We start from the raw sequence: 25,796 nt of genomic DNA, 5'->3' as shown, positions 1-25,796 counted from the left end.
CAAAGCATCTGAAGCGTTTCCTGCACTGCTTTAAAAAATAAAAAATAAAAATAATAATGATAATAAATAAATGTTTCTTGTTTTGCTGAAGCAAGAAAGTGAGATTTTTACAAAAACGTTTTTCAGATTATGCAGACACCCATCCAAAAAGTTACATTATTATGTATTTTCAATATCTTTAGGTGCCCTTATCTTAATTTTGGTTTATGATGGTAATGAAGGACTTCTATTTTTATTTGAAGTTGGTGGTTTTTTGTAACAACTAAAAGGAAAAAGTTTCCTTTAAAAAATTAACACAGATATTGCTAAGCACTGTTGTTATACTCTGACTGTGTAAACTAGTCTCCAAACAATCTCTGAGAGGCAGTATAAATGAGGTGAATGGTAGATAGCACATCATAGGTCACTTGGAAGCTGTAAGAGCTTCTATTGAGCAACCCAGATTGGCAAATGTGACGATTTTTCTTCCCAGTCTCCCTTTTACTCATATGGAAAGCAAAGCCCTGTACTGTTGAAGTGGTTTATTTGAATGGTATGGTTACATCCTTTGTAAGAAGACATGCTGAAATGGCAGATTGACATAGCCTCTCTATAGCTTCTTCACATAAGAAAACAGGAAAACAAACTGTGTTTAATATATTCTAGTTTCTTGCAGCTACCTCTTCTCACTGACCCCAATACAGGTGAGACACAAATTATCTCTGGCTTTATGCCTCCAGCAATGTTCTCATATGTCACTAAGGAAGCTTACCTTCCTAGATAGGAAACACTTATAGAATAATACAGCTCTTTTAAGAGAAAGCTTGCTGTTCTGCACAGAAAGATTTTGCTGAGGAAGCAACAGCTTGAACAAAATTTGGGTGGCAGCAGGGGGAGAAAAGTAGATCTTTCAGCATAGTTCCTTTTCTGAAAATTTATACTCATGGGAATAACCTTAGTGACATGGTTGGATCCTTGTCTGAAACACAAATATATATACATTCCAAACATTATTTTCTCAGAAGTTCATTATGTAAAATTAAGAAGAGTTTTGACATCCTTTGCCAAAACCCCTCACATATATCTGTATGACAATGCCACAGAGTTAGTACCTGACAAATTTCTCTTACATGCATCAGTAGGGACTAGATAGATAAAGCATCCTCAGGCAGTTATAATGGAAACCAAGACAGCAGAAAGAATTAAAAGAATATAGGATAGTTTGAAAACTGGACATTGTTTTAACCTCACTGCTAACTTCACTGGTAAGGACTAGTATTTATTGAATAATATTTTTCTCAAAACTCTGAGGCTATTTTCTTAGGCAACAGTTTTTAAATAATAATTACCACTTGTGATGGGTTGACCTTGGCAGGCTGCCAGTCCCCACCATGTTTCTCTCTCACTCCCCCTCCTCAATAGGACAGGGGAGGCAGTAAGATGGAAAAGCTCATTGGCCAATGAGATCACTTACCATTTACCGTCACACACTAAATAGACTAAACTTTGAGTAAATTAATTTATTGCCAGTTAAAAAAACACAGTAAGATGGTGAGAAAGAAAAAAATAATAATTCTAAAAATCTTTTCTCCCATGTCCCTTTCTTCCCAAGATCAACTTGTCCTTCATTCCTGACTCTGTCTCCTCCCACCTCAGCCCTGTGGCACAGCACAATGGGGAATGAGTGCCACAGCTGATCCATAACAGCTTCATTCTGCTTCTCCTTCCTCCTCACACTTTTTCGCAGTTCTAGCATGGGTCCCGTGAAGAGGACCCATGATGTCAGCTAGAGCTCTCTCCATGTTCCTTCAGGGTACATTCACCTGTTCTAGCATGGGGTCCTCTGTGCGCTGCAGTGTGGATGGAGAATACCTGCTCCAGCGTGATCATCTCCACAGGCTACAGGGAAATTACCTACTCCAATGTGGTATCGTCCACAGGCTGCAGGGGAATCTCTACCCTTACATGCCTGGAGCACCTCCTGCCCTTCACTGACCTTGGTGTTCACACCCTTGTTTCTCACACTTATTTCTTTACTACTTACACTGCTGTGGAGCATTTTGCCCTTTCATAAATACATCTTGGCTGCTGGGCCTGGGCCAGAGGCCTAATCCTGCCATGCAGTGGGGCCGTTGGTGCTGGCTGGAACCAGCCATGTCCAGCATGGGGCAGCCCTGGACTCTCCTCACAGAGGAGCCCTGCAGAACCTCACTGTCAGCACCTGGACACCTGTACCCAATACAGCAGTGTATAATTCTGGAAAACATATCCAACCATTATTATTATTTATTATTATTATTATTATTATTATTAATTATTATTATTATTATTTTAAGGAGAGAAAATATTATGTGAAAGCGGCTGGAAAATAACAATATTTAGCAAACTGAAAATATACGCACATGTTTAATAGTGTAGAGGCAGGCTGAGTGAAGAGATAGAGACTTTCTATGTAGTTGTAGAGAAGTTTTCATATATTGTTCTGATTTACAGTCAAGATTAAACATGAAAAATGAAGTATTTATCTTTTTAAAATCTAATTGAAGCACTTGAGCCAGAAAGGTTAAAAAAAGTTCAAGGAACAATCCTATAAACAATTTAAGGCCATGATTTATGTAGCAGGTTCAGTGTGATAATGAGCAAAACTGCTAATCAGTGCCCACAGATATTAGATAATAAATTCAATAGGTTGAAATGGATATTTGTAGTGCAGCAAACATTAGTCTAATGATTGAATTAATCTTCACACTGAGAAATTCTTGCGTGCCAAATTTTTTTAGGACATGACATGCTAATGAAGATAAAGCTGGTAGCACTTCTTTACCCTCATGAATTAGAAGTGTTATTTGGGAAGCTGAAAGGGAATTAAGCGGCAAAGTTTTGCAAAGAAACTCATGAAAACATTTGAGCAAACAGGAAAAGGTAATAGGTAAGGGACTCATTCTTTATTACACTTCATATGGCTGAATAGAAATGGTTTGATTAGTACAGTGTATCAGAGAACTTACTAGACAAGACAGACCTAGAAATAATCAAAATGCTTTATAATTAGCAGATCTTGCTGGCACATTTGCTGGATAAGGAGGAAAAGCCACGTATGCCTATGCCCACATTATTCCTGATCATCAAATAAATGTGTTTACAGTGATAACTAAGGATTTCTTTCCTCAAATATCTTGACTGAAAAGGCAGCAACCTTGAAAAACAGAGCAAAACAAAAGAAGAACAACAAAAACACAACAGCAGCAACAAAAACAATGAAAACCATTGCTTTTCTTCCCTTTAAAAATGCCCAGTTTCTATTATGGGGCACAACTAACTGTTATGGTATAAAGAATTATTTTCAAGTTGCTTTCAGTTTTGCCCTTTAATACACAGATCAATGGCCTTGTCTGACAAACCTCTCAGAAGGCAGATTATCTGCAAAATTGATCCTTAACTACAGAAAGAAGTTCAAGATTATTTTCAGTTATTTATTTTTTTTTTCCATTTTTTAACTAGTCATCTCCCAAGGGTTTTAAACTGGAACTTTGCTGAACTATCATCCAGAGATATACAACTAGCTACGCAATTCGACCTTTTTTGATTCTGAGTGGCTGATTCAAATGATCATAGCTGTGGAAAAAATTTCATCAAAAATAAAAACACTGTTGATTACTTAGGTAGATACTAAACCCAAGTTTATAGTTATTAATTATCTCTTTCACTGGAAAAAGAGATTTTTGTGTGTGTGTGTGTGTTTATTTTTTTTATGGTGGTAGTATTAAAGTATTTAAAGTTCAAAGTATTTGATCTGGGTTAAGAAGTAATACATGCCAAATTTATTTGAATAAACAGCATTCTGTCCATAATATCTTTGCCATATTTTCCTAAGAATGAAGATACCACTCTGTGTGCCTCCCACATTAAGCAGATTCATTTACATGTGACTTACACTTTCACTTCAGATGCACTGAACAGAATGTATATAAATTATACTCATTTTGGAAGTTATACTACGTATGATACAAAAAGACAAATAAAGCCAACCCTGTTCATACACTGTTAGTGTTAGTGGAGACGTGCCATATGCAAATACTTCTTCTATACATTTCAGAGGTCAGTGCTATCTGTTCTTAGGCATTACATCTGGCACCAAGACAATGTAACACCATTATACAGATTTTAATGGACAACCTGAGCAGAAAATTAGAGTACTGCTGTCAATGAACTGCCAGATTTATGAGATACTGTATACCTTAGACACAGCAGAATACAACATGGAGTAGGCTGGCATCTTGTGATAGGCAGGCATTTGACAAGACCATAAAAGAAAGAGGCTGAATTAAACAACATGATATTCATTTTTTTCACCCAACGAAGCACCCTCTTTCTTGATTTGGGTTGTTTTCCAGTTTTCTCGTCAATTTTGCAGGCTTCTAAGAACAAGCGTTCTTCCCTTCATGTTTGTTCAGTTGGCAGAATGATTCGTGGACATTTTTGAGACATAAATAAAACACTTTTCTGACTTCTGAGCAGCACAGAGCAGTTCTAAAATGTTTCAATGTACATGGAAGATTTACCTATACCCATGTCAGTTCCTCAGCACTCTATTTTTCAAGTACCATGTCTACACTGTTGTGTATAATCAATCCACCTGGCAATTTAACTGACACCTTCCAAGCCCCAAAACATTCTTTTTTCTGCCTCTCCAGTCTAATCTTCTTTTCTTTTCCTACACTTGTGCAACAGATTAAGCAATATCAACAGTCACTCCTAGATGTACCTCACTGAAAAATACACTCTATCTTATCACCAACCCAAACATATTGATTTCTAAATTAAAGACATGAAATATAGACAGATATTAACATACACTGCTACCAGGATTTATTGTGTTACTGTGTGAAGACACAGACCTACAATGGTTGAATATGAGTATCAGCAGGTGATACTTCTTTCTATTTTTCCTATTTTACGTGGATTTTTTTTTTCTGCAGAGAAAATATTAGAAAAAATATAATCTTAGAATAAATCAGGTTGGAAGAAGTCCTGAGATATCATCTATTCAGACCTCTTGCTTAAAGCAAGATACAAAATCAGTTTGGACTAAGTTGCAGAAGAACAATAGGCCTGAAAAAAAACATAGAAGAAACTATTTGGATGCTGTTACTGGCTACAAAAACATGGAATAAGTAGTACATCAAAATATATTTTGGCTGATACTTTGTTAAAAGTTTGTTAAACAATTAAAATGTTGAAAACAGAGAATATTTTCTTTAAAAACAAACCAATCTTTTTTTTATTTTTTTTTCTGTCTCTGTCAATGAAAGCTCCATCAGCTTATACTAGTGGTCTAACAATTTTAGAGTTTCTGTTGTTAGCTAAGCTGTAGCTGAAAAATGTGAAGGTTAGTGACAACCACATGGTTTTTGTACTTCTCAAGATAAGTTTATACTCTGCTTTAAGAAAAGTTTAAAAAATACATTCATTAATATCAGCCAGTTAAAGACCAAATATATTTACTTTTAATGATCATTAAAAGACAAAGTAAATGATTATAGATATTTTGACACAGTTTTCTTGGTCCCATTTTCTATGCTGCTTTTGGCAGCATAGTAAAGCTGTTCTGAATCTAAAGTGATGTAACATATGAATTTCAGTTTGTATGCTAAATTAGTTTTTTTGAAAATATTTTCTTAAATTCACTTTTATGCCTTAGCTTTCAATGAAAGTTTTCCTTTAAAGTTCTCTAAATTAGAGGGAAGAGTAGAATATACTTTTAGTCAAGCACTCAAGCAAGAGAGAGACATAAAAAGTCTCAGAAAATGTTCCTCTAAAACTGAAAGGCCATGAGTCTCTTTTGTACTAAAATATCTTCCAAGGGACCAAAATGTTATTTCGTAAATGTTTTTACTGTTCTTTTATAAAGATTCTTTTTATTTATTCATGTATGTTCTTGTGGAACCATCTGCTTACCCTTCAGCCCAAAAGTGAATAAACATGCAAAGCAACTTATTATTTGGCTGTTCTAGCATTCTTCATTATTGATTAATCAGACTTATTTCAAAGTGAAACTCTTTCATAATATTGTTTTCTTTGTTTGCAAAATGACTTGGATAAACTCACAAGTGCCTCTAAAGTCACAATTTTCATCCCATTTGTCTTGTTTTGACATGAATTCTTTCTTAATTTATGCAGAAAGTCGCTCAAAAATGCTGGCTGACTTTGAAGATAGAAAGTGAGTATCAATATATATATTTTTAATACTAAAGTATTTTGATTTGGGGGGAAGAATGACTCATTAATAGGAGGAGGCTTTGATATCAGCTTAATTGTGCGTAATGCATAAGGATTGAAAAGACTATTTGTGTTAGGTTTCTCAAAGATGATCTGAACTGGCACTCTATGCCCAACACAGCAGTCTGTATATTCAGAAGCAGAGTTTGTGAGCCTAGGCTTCTAGCCCAAATCTCTTGAAAATGTCACCCTACCATTCTGATTAGACTGAACAAAGCATCAACCAGATTGTAACCAACGGTGCATCAGGTTATTTTTAGCTATGTCTACCTTATAGATCAGTCATGTTATCTATTTAAATGCTAAAGGGAAGTTAGATAGCCAAAGGTCAGTATCATTAGTAAAAATCTAGATTATCTGAATAGCTCTGTACCCTAGCTGAATGGGTTATACCAATGAACATCAGTATGCTTAGATATGCATACATTTGTCTTTTACAACTGGCACAGTGACCTATATTCATCTATAACATGTTAGATATTTTCACTCTTCTGAAAAAAGTATCATGAATATTTCTCCAAACAATGTAGTTACTCATAAAAACAGACATATATATAACCGCCTATTTACAACTGCAAATGCATGATGTGCATTCAAAATCAAGCAGTAATGAAGGACATGCATGTATGATAATAGAAACAAATAAACAAACAAACGAACAAATCACTCAAACATATTCAACCTGGAGTAATGGCACAAAGCAATTACCTCGTACTATCCCCTCATTTTGCAGGAAGAGAAATACATAAACTGTGAAACAACTAATCCACTGTGGTGTGGATGATTATTTTTGAGTCTTTTGGTTCCTCCACTGAATGATCCAAGGAATCTGCAGTTAAATCAACTGAAAAAAAAATAAATCAGTAGTGCAGGGAAACTTTTGATTACACTTATAATTTCACAAGCTAACCTACAAATCACTTTAAAATTGCTGGTAACGCTACACTACTATTAACCATCTACACATTTTTATTGAAAGACTGTACATACAATCCATTAGTTAATGACTATGGTGTGCTTGCCAGAACACATTCACACTCACAACAACTAATAAGTGTCTGAGTTTCAAGACAACAACCAAACAAAACACCACTCAAATTGTATTGGCATCTCTACTGAAAATAAAATGTATTCTGTATGCATTCTCCCTGTTACATTGAAAGTCTTTCTTAATATTGAAACATACTTGCATATTTTAAGTACATTTTAAATTGCAACAACTTATAAGTTTTGACTAATAAGTTGCTTTCCTTTAAATTCAGTAATTGACAACTCTTCTTTAAAATACAAAGATGTATTGATATTTAGTAAAAGCTAAACATTAAAACTGGTCAATTATTCTATCACAGTCTAATGCCAGTCATATATTTGTACACAAGCATAAATGAAGGATATCTAATGTGGCAAACATGCACATCAGGAGATTCTTTGCATTTTTTTTACTTAATAAATACATAATGATTATACAGTTAATATGGTTTTCATATTTTTCAGTCATTTTAAATGAATGAATCATTTATAACTATAGTTTTTACTTAATATAAGTGTATGATTTCAGTAGTTGTCTGTGGAGAATAGTCAGACTTGTTAGCATCACTGATAAGCACTGGCTTTCGGCAAAGGGAAGTTGAGCAGCTTGTTCTTGTTTCTCTCTTATACAAACTTTGTGGATGGAAGTCCACAAGCTTGGTATGAGAGGTTGCTGAAGGAGGAAGTGTTGTGTTGGCAGAATGGCCCTGTTTTGATGGCAGAACAGAATCTTCAAGGTGAGGGTGCCTAAGTGAAACTTTTTGCTTCATTATGTTTAAAATGAATATTAAGATTCACACCCCTGAATATGATAATGAACTTAATGAAATACAAGCTAAACATATATAATTGTAATACTCAACTCTCCACACAAATCATACTATACATCACCCCAAGGAGCGAACAGATAAGGTTAAGATATAAAAGTGTGTTAGGAGTTAGTGGGGAAAAAATAAAATAATAAAGTAAAGTAAAGTAAAGTAAAGAAAAATAAAAGGGAAAAAAGGAGGAAGGGAAGGGGAAGGGGAAGGGGAAGGGGAAGGGGAAGGGGAAGGGGAAGGGGAAGGGGAAGGGGAAGGGGAAGGACCAAAAAAGACAAAATAAGAAAGAAGTTAGTGTTAGGAACAAAAGTTAGATTGAAGTAAAAAGAGTTGGGGGGGGAGGGCGGGGAGGTAAGAAAGAAGTAATTTGAAACCTAGTAAAGGCTGTTGACAGTCTGTGCCCTTTCTCCTCCACCAAGACAGGGATGCCTTCTTGGAAATTCTACGCCTTCACACTTTGGTGAGGAATACCCAGGATAGCATTTTGCTATCACTATTATCATACATTAGCACTACTGCAGTGAGTTTATTTATCAGTGGCAATTCCAAATCTGCTGTATCTGTTGCATTATTAAAAACATTCAGCTTTGTGAAACTGTCCCTGTGAAAGCCCTTGGCAGGGCTTTGAAACAGGCAAATGTCACACTCTGATAAGTCTTCTTTAACGTGACACTGTCTCCCTGACATTTTTCCATAAATGTAGCTATGTGCTGAATTTTGTCAGTACTATTCAGTAAGGATAAAGAAAAAGAAAAAAAAAAAAAAAAAAGTTATTCAACCTGTCTCATTGCAAAACACTTTATTTAGATCTTTAGATTTTGAAGACAATGCAGGTCTAATCTAAATGAATTTGGTATATAAGCAAGATAGGATCCTTTTCCAAAATGGTAGGCACATAGAATTCATTTTAAGTTGAAAATGACTTTTTTTATTATTATTATATTTTTTTTTCAGGGTGAACAATTTTAAAACTGCTATAGATATGACGGGAATATTTAAGCATAATATTTAAGCATATCTTGACGATAGTTCAGTAATGGAAATTTCTTTAAAATGAGTTGACCCATGGAGAAAGAAAGATTTGTTCTTAAACAGTATGTCTCCATTGACTTTCAGAAGTCTATTTCTGACATGAATCCCCTAGTCATCTCCATTTGACACACTTGGTTTTGTATTGAAGAATCCTTTCGGAGCACAAGAATGGAATTGCTTTTGGAGGAAATGAAACCAGAATTATACTGTAGACAGTAACAGGCATTTAGACAAAAGTAAACCCCTCAAATGTATACACATTAAACATCATGTCTTTAGCACCATCTGCTTCACATTCAGACCTGTCGCTACTGTGCTTTGTGCTAAATTATTATGTTAAATGCTAAAGTAGCCATACTCACACTGATCTAGGTAAAGTAAAGTAATGTATAGGAGTACAGAAGAAAATAATGTTTCTACTTTCTCCCAAAGATGACCAGTTGTTGCTAAACAAGGAATGAATAGCTTTTTCTTTTTTTTTTTTTTTTTTTTTTTTTTTTTGTGGTGATGTTGCATGCTTTTATATTTGAAAAATGTTTTTGTTTGTTTGTTTGCTTCACTTTCTGTTTAATTGATGCAAATGTGAAGGAAAAGATTTCAGGTCAGGCTTTGGTAAAGATTTTGTACATATTTCTCTTTCCTTGCCAAAGGTGAATATGCTCTAAGTTTGGAAGTTTGATATAGCCACATCTGGATGATTTCTATCTGGAAGGTATGCCTTCTGCTTGGCACCAAAGAATAAACAAATATAGCATGCTGTACATGCTGAACACAGCAAACATTCTATGATTATTTTCATTCTCCCTACTTATTTCTTTTAACAGGTATTTAACTGGATCAGTATGAAAAGCTATAAAGTTTTAGACTCGTAAAAGATTCAACTGTGATTCCTACTTCTAGAATGTTTATTTATGGTTTGGACTGCAAATATAGTTCCTTATTTGTTTTCAAACTACTTCGTACATATCTCCTCTGCCTTCTTTTGTTTAAGACAAGCAGATCAAGTTTATGCACAGAAACATAAAACATTTTTTCAGAAATCAAATTTTTGAAAGAAAAGAAAATATTTGTTGTCTGTATAACAGATAACACTCAGATCTTATTCTAGGAACCTCTCTTCATGTGCATGGATTTCTCGTTAGAGTTAAAGAAGCAAACAGAAAATCTGACAAAAGACAAAGACATAAAATAAGCACAGTAAACAAAATTAACTCCCAGCCTCTGGACCAGACTAGGTCAAATCTCTAGGCACTGATGTATGAGGGAATTTATTAAGATGAGACACTTTTTCTATGAAAGATTTCCTTCTTGGAAAGCAAAAGCTTATCAAACTATTTCCCTGAGGAAGGGATTCAATGTCCTGTGACTGGATTCCTTGAATTGGAGGAAGCAGAACTGGTCAAAGAAAAAGACTTTCTTAGAAATCTTTTTTTAGAACAATGCTACAGAATATAGGATATTTTAATGTCAATCATACCCACCCTCCACCCCCCCACCCAAAAAAAAAAAAAAAAAAAAAAAAAGGAAAGTTATGAAAAATGATATATATATTCAATTAGTATTGTAAAAAATGAAGCAGGAAATCAACAATTGCCCTTTTGCTTTGAAAAATGCGCAGGTAAGAAGGTAAGAAAGACTGTTAAATCTCCCAGAAGATAAGATTATTCCCTTAGCAACAAGAACAGACAGATTCAACTCATGAAGGGTTGGAGTTGTTTGGAATCAACTAAATTTCAGTATCTAAACTTCTCTGATACACAACGGCAATCTAATGAGGATAGTCTTGAAAACTGTGCCTCACATTAAATTAAACACTTTTGGTAATTGAATAGGTGTCTAGACTCAATTACTATACTGACTAGGTCTCTGATGGGAGCTCACATTATCTAACTCATATCTGGATGTGTTATAGATATATAGAAAGGTTACATATATGACACCTATATTTCTATAAGTAGTAACCTAAATGTATTAACTCCTTTTGGAATGAATCTTAGCCTAAAGTTCACTTCTCCTGCTTTACCGTTAACATGCAATGCAGGTCCAGAAATATCCCAGGGTACCTAAGATATTTGCATGTGGATGTCAAACATGAAAGAAGGCAGTGCAGCTAAAAAAAGGTAGGGCACCTCAGGGTATTTCAAGTACCACTGGATGCCTGGTATAACAAATGATTTGGGCCATATATATCTACATTCTGGAGCTAAATTCCATCCCAAATGTCTACATGTGATCTTGACATTTGAGCTCCTATTACACTCAGTAGAAATATGGTAAATGGACTCGAGAGAGAAATTTATCCAACCTGTACTTTAGGATGAAATGAAAGCTATAGCACTCAACAAATTAAAAAGGGAGCTTATATATTTAGCATAAAGTTTTAGATCTCCACATGTAAGCATCCAAATTTAGGAGCTTATAATATGGAGCTGAGTTCCATTTTTAATATTTCGAACTAACACACCACACATACCTCTTCTTTAGTTAGTATAGTCATCTTTCATAATCAATGGTGGGATATGGGCACTTCTCTATGAAATTTACTTGACCAATTTCAGACATCTACATTAGGAGCTAAAGTGTTTTCCATACATAGTTTCTTCTACTGCTCACACAAATTACTGGGCTAGACAGATCATTGGTCTTACTCATTTATTATATACTTAGAATTCATTTACCTTACAGAATAAATATTTTTTTCTTTATTTCACAGAATCACAGAATCGAAGGGGTTGGAAGGGACCTCGAAAGATCATTGGGTCCAACCCCCCTGCCAAAGCAGGCTCCTTAGAGCAGGCTGCCCAGGTAGGCGTCCAGACATGCCTTGAATATCTCCAGAGAGGGAGACTCCACAACCTCCCTGGGCAGCCTGTTCCAGTGCTCTGTCACCCTCACCGCGAAGAAGTTCTTTCACATGTTGGTGCAGAACTTCCTGTGCTCCATCTTGTGGCCGCTACCCCTTGTCCTATCCCCACAAACCACTGAAAAGAGGTTGGCTAAATCCCTCTGTCTCCCACACCTCAGGTATTTATACACATTGATGAGATTCCCTCTCAGTCTTCTCTTCTCCAGGCTGAACAGACCCAGGTCTCGTAGCCTTTCTTCATAGGGAAGATGCTCCAGGCCCCGTATCATCTTTGTGGCCCTCCGCTGGACTCTTTCCAGGAGATCCCTGTCTTTTTTGTAGCGGGGAGCCCAGAACTGGACACAGTACTCCAGGTGAGGCCTGACCAGGGCGGAGTAGGTGGGGAGGATCACCTCCCTTGACCTGCTGGCCACGCTCCTTTTAATGCACGCCAGGATACCATTGGCCGGCCCTCTTGGCCACGAGGGCACACTGCTGGCTCATGGTCAACCTGTCGTCCACCAAGACCCCCACGTCCTTCTCCTCAGAGCTCCTTTCCAGAAGGTCATCCCCCAGCCTGTACTGATATGTCCAGTTGTTCCTTCCCAGGTGCAGGACTCTACACTTGCTCTTGTTAAACCTCATTTGGTTTCTTCCTGCCCATCTCTCCAGCCAGTCCAGGTCTCGCTGAGTGGCGGCACAACCTTCTGGCATGTCAGCCACTCCTCCCAGCTTTGTGTCATCGTCGTACTTGCTGAGGGCAGACACTATTCCCTCATCAAGGTCATTGATGAAGATGTTGAACAAAACCGGACCCAGCACCAACCCCTGGGGAACGCCGCTAGTCACAGGTCTCCAGCCGGACCCTGCACCACCGATCACCACCCTTTGAGCTCGGCCAGTCAGCCAGTTCTCAACCCACCTTACTGTCCACTCCTCTACCCACACTTTCTCAGCTTTACTAGCAGGATGTCGTGGGGGACAGTATCGAAAGCCTTGCTAAAGTCAAGGTAGATGACATCCACTGCTCTCCCCCCATCTACCCAGCTGGTGATGTCATCATAGAAGGCAACGAGGTTGGTCGAGCACGACTTCCCCTTGGGGAATCCATGCTGACTACTCCTCATAACATTCTTCTCTTCCAATTGCTTGGAGATGGCATCTAGAACAAGCTGTTCCAACACCTTTCCAGGGACAGAGGGGAGACTGACTGGCCTGTAGTTTCCCGAATTCTCCTTCTTGCCCTTCTTGAAGACTGGAGTGACATTGGCTATCCTCCAGTCTTCAGGCACCTCTCCTGTTCTCCAGGACCTTTCAAAGATGATAGAGAGCGGTTCGGCGATCACCTCTGCCAACTCCCCTAGCACACGTGGATGCATCCCATCAGGACCCATGGATTTGTGTGCATTGACCCCCCCTCAGACACTCTCGAACCACTCTCCCATTACCAGGGGGGAGCCCTCCATTTCCCAGCCCCTTTCTCCTCCCACCAGGGTCGAGGAGTCCTGGGGTGGAGTCCTTGAAACAAAGACTGAAGCAAAGAAAGCATTCAGTAGCTCCGCCTTCTCAGCGTCTCCCGTTACCAGGACATCCCTCTTGTTCAGCAAGGGACCAACATTATCCCTAGTCTTCCATTCACTGTTTACATACTTAAAAAAACCCTCCTTATTATCTTTTATCTCTTTTGCAAGCCTCATCTCTAGGTGGGATTTAGCCTTCCTCATCGCGTCCCTGCAGGCCCTGACAACACTTCTATACTCTTCCCAAGAGGACAGGCCCTTTTTCCACATTTCGTAGACCTTCCTCTTCCTCTTGATCTTGTCAATGAGCTCCTTGCTCATCCACGCAGGTTTCCTGCCCCCGTTCCCCGATTTCCTACTCTTAGGGATGCACCGATCCTGAGCTTGGAAGAAGTGCTGTTTAAATGTAGCCCAGCTCTCACAAGCACTCTTGCCTTCTAGCAACCTAGCCCATGAGATACTCCCAAGCAGGTCCCAGAAGAGGTCAAAGTTGGCTCTTCGAAAGTCCAGGGTAGCGATCCTGCTATTAGCCTTACTTCTTCCACCAAGTTCCATCTTCAACTCCACCATCTCATGGTCGCTGCATCCCAAGCTGCCCCCAACCTTCCCATCCCTAACAAGCCCATCCCTGTTGGTAAGGATAAGGTCCAGAAGCACCCTCTGCCTCATCAGCTCCTCCACCACCTGCGTCAGAAAATTGTCTTCAACGCATTGTAGGAACTGTTTGGACTGCGCGTGCCTGGCCGAGTTGCTTACCCAGCAGATGTCTGGATAATTGAAGTCCCCCATGAGAACCAGCGCCCGTGATCATGAGGCTACTACCAGCTGGTTGTACAAGGCCTCATCGACCTCCTCCTCCTGATCTGGTGACCTGTAGTACACCCCCACACAACAGTGTCTCCCAAACCAGCCCACCCCTTAATTCTCACCCACAAGCTCTCCACTTGTCCTTCACCCTCCCCCAGGTGGAGCTGGGTACACTCTAATTGCTCCCTCACATAAAGGGCAACCCCACCCCCTCGCTTCCCCAGCCTGTTTCCTGAAAAGGACATAGCCCTCCATGACAGCATTCCAGTCATGCGAGCTGTCCCACCACGTCTCTGTGATTGCAATGAGATCATGGCCCTGCGACCGAACGCAGTTCTCGAGCTCATCCTGTTTATTTCCCATGCTCCGCGCATTGCTGTACAGGCACTTAAGGGAAGCAGCGGGCGCAGTTACGTTACCTCTGGAGGGATGCAAGAAGAAGATTCTGGACGGGGTATCGGGATCATTACCATCTCTGAAGAGCCCTCAGACAATCCTATGGGACAACTCAGAGATGCTTCCCTTCTGCCTTCAACAGTGACAGCAGTGACAACTTCCCCCAGCCCTTCTCTGTCACTTGTAGCTCCCCTCCCTTCCCCCGTCAAACCTAGTTTAAAGCCCTGGTAACCAGTCCAGATAGCTGGCTCCCCAACACACTTGTGCCCCACTTGCTGAGTTGGAGGCGGTCATCAGCCCACATACCCGGCTTCTCAAAGGACTGACCAAGATCGAAATACCCACCCCCTCAACCAGTCATTTACCTGTCCCGTCCTTCTCCTTCTTTCTGGGTCCCAGTCACCCAGTGGGAGGACAGAGGAGAACACTACTTGCACCCCCGATCCCTTCAACATCCTTCCCAGGGATGCAAAGTCCTTTTTAATATACCTCATTTTTTCTAGTTGCAGCTTCCCGGGATCCAACCTGAATGACAACAAGAGGATAGTAGTCTTCCGGTTTAATGAGCTGTGGCAGAGCCTTCCTAATGTCTCTGACACGTGCCCGAGGAAGACAGCACACCTCTCTGGATAGATTGTCTGGTCGACAAATGGGAGCCTCAGTGCCCCTGAGCAAGGAGTCTCCTATCACTAAGACTGTCCGTTCTTTTTTTGTGGCACTGGTTGTGATGCAGTGCCCCGTCCGGTCCCGATCCCTATGCTGAGTACTTCCCCCAGTGTTGACACGCTTCTCAGGGTTGCTTCCCGGGTTCGGACTACTGTCCAGACCCTCAACGTCTTCCTTTTCCTGCCTAAGAGCCTCAAATCTGTTTCCCAAGGACACCATGGGGGTTGGTGGCATCGTGGGTGTTGGGGGCAAACGTCTCCTTCTGCTGCAAGCTGTGACGAGTGTCCAGCCCCTTTTCTCTTGTGGGTGGTCAAGCCCTCTGTCCTGCATGTGATCAGCTGGGTCAGCTTCTACCACTGGCAGGGACATAGGAGGTGGCTGCAGGGTATCAGCAGGGGCAGGTTGACACCTCCTATCTGTTACCCTCAGAGACTCCCAGGAGCCCCTCAGGCTGCTGATTTCGCACTGCAGCCCAGCCACCTGCTCAAAGAGTTCCTTAAGCAGGGCACACCTGCACCCACGACAGCCCTTTCCTCCCTCAGGACCCAGGTGGGTCTCCAGATTCCAGAGCTCCCCACAGTCACCTGTCTGGACTGCCACTTCCCCCCTCAGGGGATCCACCTGAGTGCCCACATGAGTCCAGAGAGGCAGCATCTCCTCCATTTGGGTTGCCAACTCGGACCGGCCGCTGCGACGGGTGCCCACCATGGTGAGGTCTAGGTGCAACAAGGAAGCGTTGCCCGAGGAGAGGAGGGGAAGAGAAAGGGAGGTGGGAAAGGTGGGAGAGGGTCCTCCTCGTACTCCTCCCTGCCCCGCTTGAACTGCCCCACACAAACTGTCTGCGTTAACTGTCAAGCCGGTCCTCTTAGCGCGTCCTGTTGGCGGTGCTCCTGAATCGCGGCGCTCCCTAGGGACTGCTCTTACAGCGCCAGGGGGTGGGTGGGCTGCCGTCACCCCTGGCTCCGCCCGCAGCACGTCAACGCCCATGGCGGCCCAACCACAGCTCCTGCCTGCTCGGGGGGAGGGGGCCGGGGCTGCGGCTCTGACCAACGGCTCTGCGCCGCGTTATTGGGGGGGATTAGGGGTTGGCTCCGTTCGTCTCCTTGCCAGGAGCCCTCGCTGCAGCCGATCCGCACGAGGTCCTTGCTGAAATATTTCCTTCTTCACATCTGTATTTTACAGTTTATATAAGACAAATTCATAGAATTGCAAAATCACAGAACAGTTGAGGTTGGAAAGGACCTATGTAGATTGTTTTGACCAGTCTCCCAGGAGCAACTGGAGCCATGTCGAATAGGATTTTCAAAATGTCCAAATGTGGAGACTTTACAACCTCTTTGGGTAACTTGGTGCAGAGTTCTATCACCCTGGCCTTAAGAAAGTGGTGTTTGTTGCTTGTTTGTTTGTTTCTTATGCTTAAACAGAATTTCTTTGTATGTAGTTTGTGACTGTTGTCCCTTCTCCTTTCATTTGGCATACCACTGAGAAGAGTCTGACCCCATCTCTACTCCTCCCCTTCCCCACCAGGTATCTATATATATTTTCTTTCTGTAGCGGGAAGTCTGTACTGAATTCAACACCTAGATGTGTCTCACCTGTGCTGAGCAGAGGGGAAGGATCATCTTCTCTCAGCGCTGCCTAATGCAGACCAGTAGGTTTTTGGCTTTCTTTTCTTCGAAGACACACTGCTGGTTCATGGTCAGCTTGCTGTCCACCAGGACCCCAAGCTTTGCTACTGCAAAGCTGCTTTCCAGTTGGTCAGACCCTAGCCTGTACTGGTGCAATGGGTTTATTCTTGCTGCTTGGGGTTACTCCTCACATCAGAGCCATCAGTAATTCTAACTCCACTTATAACTTGTAACCACTTGAAATTAGCAATTCCATGCTAAACTCAACACCTTTATTCTCACATCTATAATCTTTCTTTTAAACAAGTGTTTGCCATTGGGAATAGGAGTTGCACTAACGCTAAGACTCCATTAGAACCAGAATGTGAAATATCAGAAAATGAATCTCAATATCAATGTAACAAAAAGTCATAGCTGGTAGTGACAGCTTTCACTGAATTTCAGAAAAGCAACCTCAAAATTCTCAAACACTATTACACTTTTTTTAAAGTACATTGTCTTGAGTATAGTTATCTGATGGAACATCTAGAATGCTAATAAAGCACTTCTAATTTTCTTAACCACGATTAAAGATATATCTATTCAGTTTTGCTTTTTACTTTTATTTCTTAGGGAAAGTCTTTAAAAGATAGAAAAATTAATTGCTGTACTACTGCTGAAAAGCACTGTTCAATAGCATGCTCATGAGGTATGGAAGAATACCCACTCAGGTGAAAGCAAGGAATTACATAGACACAAACTGATATAAAAAATAATAATAAAAAAAAATTGTCTCTGTTTTAGAAGAGTTATGTGTTTTGTTTGTTTGCTTGTATGTTTGTTCGTTTGTTTGTTGGTGAATTGAACTTGAAACTGTTGATTATGTTGTTTATCTGTAAACCTGTTAGAAAAGACTGAATGATTCACTATTCTTTTATGTTCTGGACAGATATGGGACCGATATTCTTTTATGTTCTGGACAGATATGGGACCGATACATTATTTTTCAAGTGCTGGAGAACAAAAAATTGCAAAATTTTGCAAAATGCTAGAAAAAAAAACTAACCAATTTATTACAGATCCAAGATGACATGAGCACCATGTTGTTATCCATAGGTTTGTGCCCAGTGCACCCTGCCAATAAGCACACAGAGTCGGTATCCACACAAAGGTCTTTTAATTAAATAATTAATTATATACCTCTGCAGAGTCAGGTGCTTAGTGATCTTCCACAAACCAAACACACCTCTGGCTTGAATCACCATTATTTATACAAAGCAAACTTGTGAAACTCTCTCTCTCTAATGAGTTTGCGCATTACAGAGGACTTGGGGGGGGGGGGGGGGGGGGGGGGGGGGGGGGGGGGGGGGGGGAAGGGGGCACCAAATCCTATATTAGCATACATTAACATTTTGATGGGTGTGATTTTTAATTTGTTAATGACCCTCAATGAGCAAAAAGTTACCATAGGTCAGTCTGGAATCTTCTTGCAGCTGTTTGCCTCTTTGTTTTTTACCTTTCATCCCTTATCTCCCTTGCTTCTCCTAGATCAAAGCTACTGGTCTCCCTATTTTCTTTAAGGTTTCCTTATTTTCTCAGCTTAAGACTACACAAGGCTACCAGCCTCCCTATTTTATTCAAGGTTTCCTTGTTTTCCCCAGCTTAAGGCTACAGTGTCTTAACTATGGACAGCAAGCATCTTGTTTATCATACGAAAAGTTAAAAGGTGATTCAATCAAAGTCAGTAAACATCTGAATAGTTTCTTATGTCAATGGAAATCATTGAATCAACAAATCATTCTGAAACATAAGCTATAGATATAACCTGAAGATACAGACTTTTGTAGAAGTTACCAGGTAGGATTTTTGACCTGTATTATGCAGGAAGCTGTACTGGTCAAAGTAGTCCCCTGGGTCTCAGAAATCTATGCACTGGTGGAAGTGAAAGACTTCCATTGACAAAGGGCTCTACAGTCTCAAAGACAGGAGCTAGACAGTGAAGCTAAATGTATTCAGACATTATGTATACAGTATCCAGTTTTATCACCAAGGGAAATGAGCCACTGGACTATTTTAAAATACAGGCTTGATTTAAGAAATTTTGTGTGAAATCATATGCACTGTGCTATGTTAGAGGTTTGACTAGGTAATGATAATGCTTTAAAACTTCAAAAACCTATGCAGCAGATTTACTGTGATAAGAAGAAAAGCCTTGTGAGAAGATAACTCTTACCGATGTGAAAAAATAACTCTGCACAATTCCTTAAATCATCTTTTGTTTTAGCCTGTACCACTGGCAAAAGTATCTGTGGGTCTAAACAGGAGTGGGTGTCAGCAGCAATGGTAGTCATAGGCACCAGCTTTCACCTAGTATGCAACCTTCCCATTCTTTTAATCCTCAAAGCTTTCAAACTTTTTCTTGCAAGTCTGAACAGTCCCCATGCCCCATCTAGCCTTTTGAACTCACTGCTAAAGACCTGAACTTTCTTGTCTTGGATGGCCAAAGAAGCTAGCAAGTTCAGAGACATTAGGTGTTCATCTCAGAGCAGCAGTAGGACCAGTTGCCCTCTCACTGCCCATGCAATGGCTCTACCATCTTGATTTACTCTCCAATTAGCTTTGGTGCATGGGGAAAAGAGAGGAGAACAGGTTAGATGTCATGATGTGACTTTTCTAAACCAAGACAGTTTTAAAATCCTCTGTGTAAGGAGGTACCAAAGAGATGTAAAGAGATAGCAATCTCTTGTATACCTCTCAGCTGCTATTTAACTTTTTAAAGAAATAAATGCATGGGCTAATACTGAATTTAGACTTCAGACTATTTTATAGCTCTTCAGTAGGCTAATTCACCAACTTGACTCCAGTTTTTCTTACTCCTACTTGCCTGTAGCTAAATGTGACAGTGTAAGATTCTGTGTGAGGTATGAACTTGTGTTTAATGAAATGGAGGAAATGACTCAAAGGCAAATGTTCCTATTTTAGTTCACACAGAGTCTCGTATTATGAAAACACAAGGATAGCGATGGACAGTGATTTATCTACAGTGAAAACATTAATAGAAGCACTTCTTCCTACATTTAGGATGTTCAGCTGTGGATTCCAATATTGCCAAGTATGACAAGCAACTTTTGAGACAGCAAAATGAAAGGCAGGATTAAGCAGAGGGTATGCCTGCAAGGTTAAACCGTCATCACCTACTGGGTGTGATGATAGTGACACTATAAAACCAAAGCTCTTTGCTTGAAAGGCTTAGCTTCTCCGCATGGGATCCTATCATATGACCAAATGTAATACGAGACCATCTTGCCATTACTCTGAACTTTAATCATAATTAAACCACTGCCACAGAGCTATTTCTACTTATTACTGGAATTATAGTATGATTTAATACCCCTGACATCATTTGGCTAAACCACTCTAGTATTAGGTTTATTAAAATGTGAGAACTCAGGTATTTATCAGGCAGATTTACCCATATAGTATTAATATACTCAAAAAAAAAAAAAAAAAAAACCTATCCTCAAGCGTCATTGGTTGTAGACAGCATTATGCCATTACTTCAAGAATATAAAGTTCCTTTGGAATTTTAAAGTAATATGTTAGTGCATAATAGAATATTTTACTTAATTTGAAGGTCATCCTTTTTACTTCATTGAAAAGTAAAAAATTTACTTTACCAAAGTAAAAGGGATGACTTTCAAAACACAGTGATTGTGTTACAGTTTTTTTCTACATCTCATTGTTTTCATAAAGTTATTACTTTGTGTTATGTAACACATATTGATACTATTTATTAATGAGGTGTAAAAATTAGGCAAGCATTTACTTAGCTTCCTAAGCATACATCAGACAACATAAATATTATATTTGTCTGATTTTAAACCATTGGAGTTATTGCATAGATTCATCCACAGTGTATTGCAGACCTTCTCCCCAGAGCAGTTCTACCACTCCACTAAATATATGCTATTCCTTTTTATCTTTCTGAAGAAAAATGAATCACATCCGCAGCTTGCAGCTATCAAAATGTGATTTATCAAGCATTTCCATAAAAGTGCATATTTCCCTTTCTTTACACTAGGAGGCACATTTTTCCTTCATACAGTTCTAACTCACAGCTCTGCTGCATGAAACCCTTAGATACATTAACAATTCCAATCTAAATTTGAGTCCCTGACAACCTTTACTAAACCACAGTGAAAAGGGAATTCTTCACTAACAAGGTTTTGTTTGATGCTGATGAAAACCACACATACAGTAGTGAAAAATAACATTCTGTGCCTGACTGCTGACAAACAAAAACATAGCTTTCTTTAGACTGACTACCGAAGAAATAATTCGCATCAAAATACATCAGACACCTGTACATTTTTAACATAACTGATGATAAAAGATGTTTGTGTCAACAGTGCATTTCATGATATACACATTGAAAACCATTAAAAAAAAAAAAAAAAAAAAAGATATTTTGTAATGAAAGATGGCATAAAGTCATAGCATTAAGTACATTTTACAGCATTAAGTGATTTTATTTCTGCCTTTTTTTTTTTTTTTTCTGAGGTCCTACGGAAAGTTCACGTTTTCTAAATTCTTATCTGCTATGCTAAAAGGTAAAGAACTTTCACCAGATGATTGACCTTTGGAATATCTTCCTTCAATGTGTATAGGAAATGTAATATATACACCCTCCAAGTGCAAAAGGTAGTGCTTATATGGAGAACATGTGGGATGTGAGGTCAGCATTTCACACACCAAGTACAGCTCTCCAAATATGCATAGGCATATGTAAATATATACTTAACCATATATATACACATATATATTAGTTCAGATTATTCAAAAATATTAGTTTCCAAGAAACTACAGATTCTCCTGTTTTGGTATGTGCTTTTGCTTTATTACAGACTGCAAGCAGTGTAATATGTACAGTCTTTCCCTTTTGTTTGTCATCATGGTGACAAAAAATGTTGGCAGGCAATATCATGCTGCTTTCCATTTCTCTTGGCCCATACTTCTTGAAAAGTCACAGTCGGCAAGGCAAGGTTAAGGTTCTTAATCACTGCATTAAAACAGTTCAGTACTATTACAGTTCAGTAAAACATTGTAACATACACAAGGCTTGCCTTACAAATCATTATTATATGCAAAATTAAATCATTGCAACCATGACTCTTGAATAATGAGACTTACTTTAGTAAATTTGAATTACTTGTTATTATCACTTATTAATGCATAAGAAAACCACAGTGCTGGTGTCACTCTGTAGTGATATGTTGTTTTTAAACAAGATAAATTGTGCAAATTAAATAAAGGTGGAATTAACTAAATTGCAGCCGAGAGGTTATCATAGTTCTTTGACAATTGGTTAACATTGATCAGGCAAATGCTGAAATGATAAAATACCGTAGTGAACTTAAAAAGACTCAGGTAAAAAAAAAAAAAAAAAAAAAAAATAGATTTAAGTCCAAACTTGGATTTTACAAATCACTATTAAAGTTCTTATAAGTTCTTATAATTTTTACTTCATATTTCTATCTATGTTGTTTCCTCATAACCACAGTGACAGTGTGTGGCTGACAGTGCTACCAGTGCTACTGTTTTCAGTCTCTCTCCATTTCAGTTTCTCCCAGTGAGAGAGATTGCTGTTTTAAGATTAGCCAGATGAACATATTCTCACTGTGTATGTTTTATTGTGTTTTTTTCTTTAAATTTCTAATCGTAGCTCTTGTGTCTCTGTACAAGTTAATGATAGCAAGAAAATATGACAATAAGGTTTCTTATACCTTTATGTAATAATTCATTAAGACTTTTAACCACCAACCCCCCCCCCCCCCCCCCCCCCCCCCCATTCCCTTCAGATTTTGGTCACTGTTCAAAATATAATTAAAATAGCAACATACTAATATTGAGAAACAATGGCTGCATTTTTATTTACACAATTTCACAGCATACAATAACAAACCACATAATTCATTGAGTATTAAAGGCATTAACCAAAATTGCTCTCACCATGAGGCAACAACTTTACTATCAAGATTAACATATTCCCATGAATTGTAACAAACCTTTACTGAATAATCTTTCATAAAAGTACTGTGGGACAAGCCTGTATTTTTTTGTGCTGATTTTATTCTTGGAGATATTAGAAAACACTCCCGTAAGTACTTCTCTTTCTTTTCAGTTGAAACAGTTAAGATACCGTTTATCAACATTTATCACCTAAAGCAGGCAGCAATACATGTAGATAGGGATATTTTTACTCTCCACTAAGATATTTTTCCATCATTTTATTGCATATCTTTTATCTCAGAATACCCCAAGAATTTTCATAAACAGCAATCCCTTAAATGGCCACCAAAATGTTTAATACAACTACTGTTTAACATTTCACTGCAATAGGACTAGAAATTCAGATTAAAAGTGTCAAGGAATACAATGTCAAGATGATAATGCACCAGGTATTTTAACCATGAACATATCTAAATATCCACGAAGTAATTTTGCCCATACACCAGCTAACATTTTCCTCTTCTGAAAATTGCAACAGGATCTTCAATAACCATAAACTGATTTAAACTCCATTTCATATCTCATCCAAAAACTTGTGCCTCAAGTACCAGAATAACTTCTGACACAATGCCTAGACAATAACTTTATACTGAATAAGTCAAATCCATCTAATGGGCAGCATCACTCCTTTCCTGCCTAGGGTTTTCCTAGGATGATTTCTGTCATATTAATGATTATATCATTCATTCCTTCAGTAGTCTGTGAGATTTGGTGAGATATAGAATGTACTGTTTCAGTGTCCATTTCTATTGTGTTTAAATGGCAAATTTTTGGTAGCAGAGGGGTACAGGGTGGTCTCTGTGAGAAGAGCCCAGAAGCTGCCCCATGTTAGATAAAGGACAGTTCTGGATGTCTCCAAAAGTGACCCGCTGCTGGCCAGAGCCGAGCCAGTGACCAACATTAGTGGGGCCTCTGTGAGAGCAGATTTAAGAAACGGGAAAAAAAAAAAAGAGAGAAAAAAAAAAGAGGAAAAAAAAAAAAAAAAAAAGCTTTGTGCAACAGCAGCTGGGAGAGTGAGGAGTGAGAAAGAACCCTGAAGACACCAAGGTCAGTGCAGAAGGAGGGGCAGGAGGTGCTCCAGGCACGCAGCAGCAGTTCCCCTGTGCCCTGTGCAGAGGCCCCTGGTGGAGCAGGCTGTCCCCGTGCAGCCCGTGGGTCCCACATGGAGCAGATCTCCACGCTGCAGCCCATGGAGGAGCCCCCGGTGGAGCAGGTGGATGTGGCCCGGAGGAGGCTGCGGCCCGCAGAGAGCCCCTGCAGGAGCAGGCCCCGGGGCAGGAGCTGCAGCCCGTGGAGAGGAGCCCACCCAGCAGCAGGGGGCCTGAGGGGAGGTGCAGCCTGTGGGAGACCTGTGCTGGAGCAGTTTGCTCCTGACGGATGGATGCTGTGGTACAGACCCATACTGGAGCAGTTCTTGAAGAGCTGCTGCCTGTGGGCAGCCCCCGCAGGATCAGTTCGGGAAGGACAGCATCCCGTGGGAGGGACCCCACATGGAGCAGGGGCAGAGAGTGACCATGAAGGAGTAGCAGGTGACAAAATGTTACGGACTGATCGCAACCCCCGTTCCCCATTCCCCTGCACTGCTCTGGGGGAGGAGGTAGAAGAGGGTGGATGAGGGGGAATGCATTTTTGATTTGTTTTATATAGTTTCTCACTGCTGTAGTCTGTTGATAATCAACAGTCAGTTATATTAATCTCCCTTATGCGAAGTCTTTTTTGCCCATAACGGTAATTGGTGAGGGAATCTTCCTGGCCTTACCCTTGAGCCCTTTTCCATCATATGTTCTCCCCCTCTTCCTTCTGAGGCAGGGAAGTGAGAGAGCTGGGTGGAATGTAGCTGTCCATCAGGGTGAAACCACGACACCGCTCTAATTCAGTTTGATAAAAGGCAAAAGGCCTATACCTCAATACTTCACCAAACATCAGTACAGATTAATTGTTGGTTAGATTTTCATAAATTTGACATTAATTTAACATCCCCAAGACTAAAACAGGGGTAACTACAGACTATATTAAAACATTTTGTGTAGCCTTTAAGAACACTCATTCACTCTGATTTTCTATTACTGACTGTATTAGGAATGAATATATTACTGGTAATTAAAATACTACATTTGCACAACATTCTTGACAGAAAATTTGTAAAATCACGCTTTTAGTAGCTTGATACGAAGTTTACTGAGCACGTTTTTCTGAACTCTTCTGGAGATCTATATGTCACATTCTGAAGAGTTGTGCAATTCAGAGTCTGTGAAGCCAATGCAGCAGTGCCAACATGCAATGACGCCTTACAACTCCTCTCTGATCTTGTTAAATCTTTCACACATCTCATATGTGGTCAGAGAATTAACACGATAATTCTGCTTAAGGCCCTCACTTGCTTAAACAAATGTACCTTCCTGTTCCAAAGTCATTCATAGTTGCTAGTCTATTATAGTTCTTTGCATTTCTACATATTTAGGGTTTAAGATCATAGCCCCACCAACATTTCTGTTTTTGTGGGGAAAAAAAGAAAAAAATAAATATTCAGGGGAAAAAAAAAAAAAGGGGGGGGTGGGGGGGAAGAAGGGGAAAAGGAAACCAGAACAAAACTTTGAGAAAGGATTTTCAATTTTTTTTTTTCGTAGAGTTTTACCCAACATACCCTCTCTGACTTCCCATGAAAGGTATAAGAAAAATGCTACTAAAGCCAATATTCCACAGTTCCACAGTTTACATTCTCATCAACCATGATTTAAATGTCGTA

The 25,796-nt window shown here is 39.6% G+C and overlaps 1 protein-coding gene across 4 annotated transcripts in view; it reads right to left on the bottom strand.

Moving 5' to 3' along the window:
• The window catches only part of PCDH9 (protocadherin 9), a 694,514-nt gene that overhangs the window by 219,517 nt on the left and 449,201 nt on the right, over window positions 1-25,796 (bottom strand). For 2 of the 4 annotated variants that reach the window (XM_040540692.1, XM_040540702.1), the window contains exon 4: window positions 25,685-25,796. This exon is cut by the window's right edge and continues 108 nt beyond it. The exons of the other annotated variants lie outside the window; for them this stretch is intronic. The gene's annotated coding sequence lies outside the window, so the exon portion shown is untranslated. Of the gene's footprint in view, window positions 1-25,684 lie in introns of those variants that run through there. 4 annotated transcript variants of the gene reach the window in all.

The sequence above is a fragment of the Cygnus olor genome, chromosome 1 (assembly GCF_009769625.2).
Source record: "Cygnus olor isolate bCygOlo1 chromosome 1, bCygOlo1.pri.v2, whole genome shotgun sequence".
Classification (NCBI taxonomy): Eukaryota; Metazoa; Chordata; class Aves; order Anseriformes; family Anatidae; genus Cygnus; species Cygnus olor.
The sequence above is the reverse complement of the archived record's forward strand: the minus strand, read 5'-3'. Positions and strand labels throughout refer to the sequence as shown.